The sequence below is a fragment of the Coregonus clupeaformis genome, chromosome 32, assembly GCF_020615455.1.
Source record: "Coregonus clupeaformis isolate EN_2021a chromosome 32, ASM2061545v1, whole genome shotgun sequence".
Classification (NCBI taxonomy): domain Eukaryota; kingdom Metazoa; phylum Chordata; class Actinopteri; order Salmoniformes; family Salmonidae; genus Coregonus; species Coregonus clupeaformis.
Genome location: NC_059223.1, coordinates 2,588,327 through 2,590,951, shown reverse-complemented (window position 1 = coordinate 2,590,951; position 2,625 = coordinate 2,588,327).

Sequence of the window (2,625 nt, the reverse complement as noted above, 5' to 3'; positions counted from 1 at the left end):
GCTGTGTTCAGTTAGTGGGCACTTAGTGCAGTCGTTCCCAAACCCGCTCCTTGGGGATGCCCAGCCATCCCAAATATGAGTTACATTCCAACACTACAGTAGCACAGCTGATTCAACTAATGATTGCCTTGCTGATTGACTAGTTGAATTAGGTGTGCTGATTGGCTGACTGGTTGAATTAGGTGTGCTGATTGGTTGACTAGTTGAATTAGGTGTGCTGATTGGTTGACTTGTTTAATTAGGTGTGCTGATTGGTTGACTAGTTTAATTAGGTGTGCTGATTGGTTTACTAGTGGAATTAGGTGTGCTTGCACTGGAGCGGTTGGCAGGCCCTTAAAAGAGGGTTGGGAACCACTACATTAATGTGTGCAGACAGGCCCACAAGAGGGTTGGGAACCACTACATTAATGTGTGCAGACAGGCCCTTACAAGAGGGTTGGGAACCAATGCATTAATGTGCAGACAGCAACACGACAGTCTTTTATTGGTGTGGTAGTATGACCTTGAGCTGTGAAAAACATAATCATGAATCATACGGCTATAAAACACTAGAGCAACACAGACTATTTACCATAATGTATCTCCACATCCATTCATGCTGCTCACAAAGGATTACATGGCAAAGAAACTGTGCTGTATCAATTGTAACACAGTAGTGTGTGTTAAAAAGCTAAAAAGATATGCTTGCCTTCGAAAATGAGTATTTCTCTGTCTCATTATTTGCTGGGTTACCGTGTGATAAAAGACCTGAAGTGTGGTTATTTTGTTGCAGCATAACAGCAGCCACAATTCCCTAGAGATGACCTAGTCAGAGCTCTGTCTCTCGCAACACACGATGCACTCCCTCCAATTAACTCCCAAGGGTTTCAATAGGAATGGAGGAAGGTGAGAGAAAGTTAAAAGAGTTGCCGTTCCACGGAGGCAAAACGCCACTGTAGTGGAATGTAATTGACCAGGGTGAAACTAAGGCTTTGTTCAATAGAACAGTGACAAATAGGGATGAAAAGTTGTTTTCTGCATTAGGAGAAACAGGCAGGTGTTCTGCATTAGGAGAAACAGGCAGGGTGTTCTGCATTAGGAGAAACAGGCAGGGTGTTCTGCATTAGGAGAAACAGGCAGGGTGTTCTGCATTAGGAGAAACAGGCAGGGTGTTCTGCTGTTACAATTTTATTTTCACGTATTTACATTTTAATCATTGTGATTGTCCTTGAAGAAAGCCTATGAGGGTTAATGGTATAGAATAGCATATGGAAAACTGCATTTTGGGTGAAATACTATTTTGCTTTATTCTGACTTTTATTGCCTGAAGAATAGCCTCGCTGGCCAGCCTTACATAAAATGCACATGATAATGTAAGCTGACCAGATCAGGCTGGCTCCTAAATAAGGTATTATAATCTGTGTATTGGACATTTCCAATGTTAGGATAAGAGTTTATTTCCTCAATTCAACACTATGTCATGATATGGCAATATGATATCACATGTGTCCAAAAGCATTTCATGTCCAAGATGTATGAGCTCAACACCTGTCTTACAAACTGTATTAGTCCTGTTCCCGCCTCATTGTAATACATTATAGGCCATACTAATGCTAAGCTCTTGTAACAGACATACAGTACATATAAATGGAGTTGGCCAGCTATCTAGAGCAAGAATTGGTTACGGGGTCCAAGATTACTGGCATAGTACTAACCTGTTATACAACAGGATGTCTGGCTTCAGATTTGGCTATCAGGGAATCTCACATTGGTCACCCCAGGGTATTCAGACTGATTCCACTGCAGGTAATAATCATTCCAGTACTGGGGAGAGAAACATCATACACTCATCATATTCTCACCCCTCCTCCACACACGGTTCCAGACAAGCTAAATCGATTAGTGGGAGGTTCTGTGGCCTTGCATCGCTTGGTGAACCTAATCACGGGTTGATAAACAAAGTATCCATCTATGCAGATTAATCTGAACAGGGAAATGGTCAAAGTTTTGTGGTAACCGGGGAAATCAGGCATTGCATAGCAACAATTGAGAAGCTGTTAAAAAGGAACATCTTTAAAGGGGATAAGGAATGTAGGAGTGTTAACTTGAACTGTTTGTCATGACTAACTGTTTGTATAACTGTTTGTTATGTCTAAAGGCACAGGCGGCCAGTGCAACCTTAATTGGGAGGACGGGTCATAGTAATGGCTGGAATGGAATCAATGGAATGGTAGTCGAACACATCAAACACAAGTTTTCCACGTGTTTGATACCATTCCATTTACTCCATTCCAGCCATTATTATGAGCCGTCCTCCCCCTCAGCAGCCTCCTGTGGTATAAGAGTATTGCTGACAGAACCCTGTCTTTATTAAACACACAGAGCAGATCAGATTAGAATCTGTCCCAGTCTATAATAAACACAGTGAGCAGATCAGATTAGAATCTGTCCCAGTCTATAATAAACACAGTGAGCAGATCAGATTAGAATCTGTCCCAGTCTATAATAAACACAGTGAGCAGATCAGATTAGAATCTGTCCCAGTCTATAATAAACACAGTGAGCAGATCAGATTAGAATCTGTCCCAGTCTATAATAAACACAGTGAGCAGATCAGATTAGAATCTGTCCCAGTCTATAATAAAC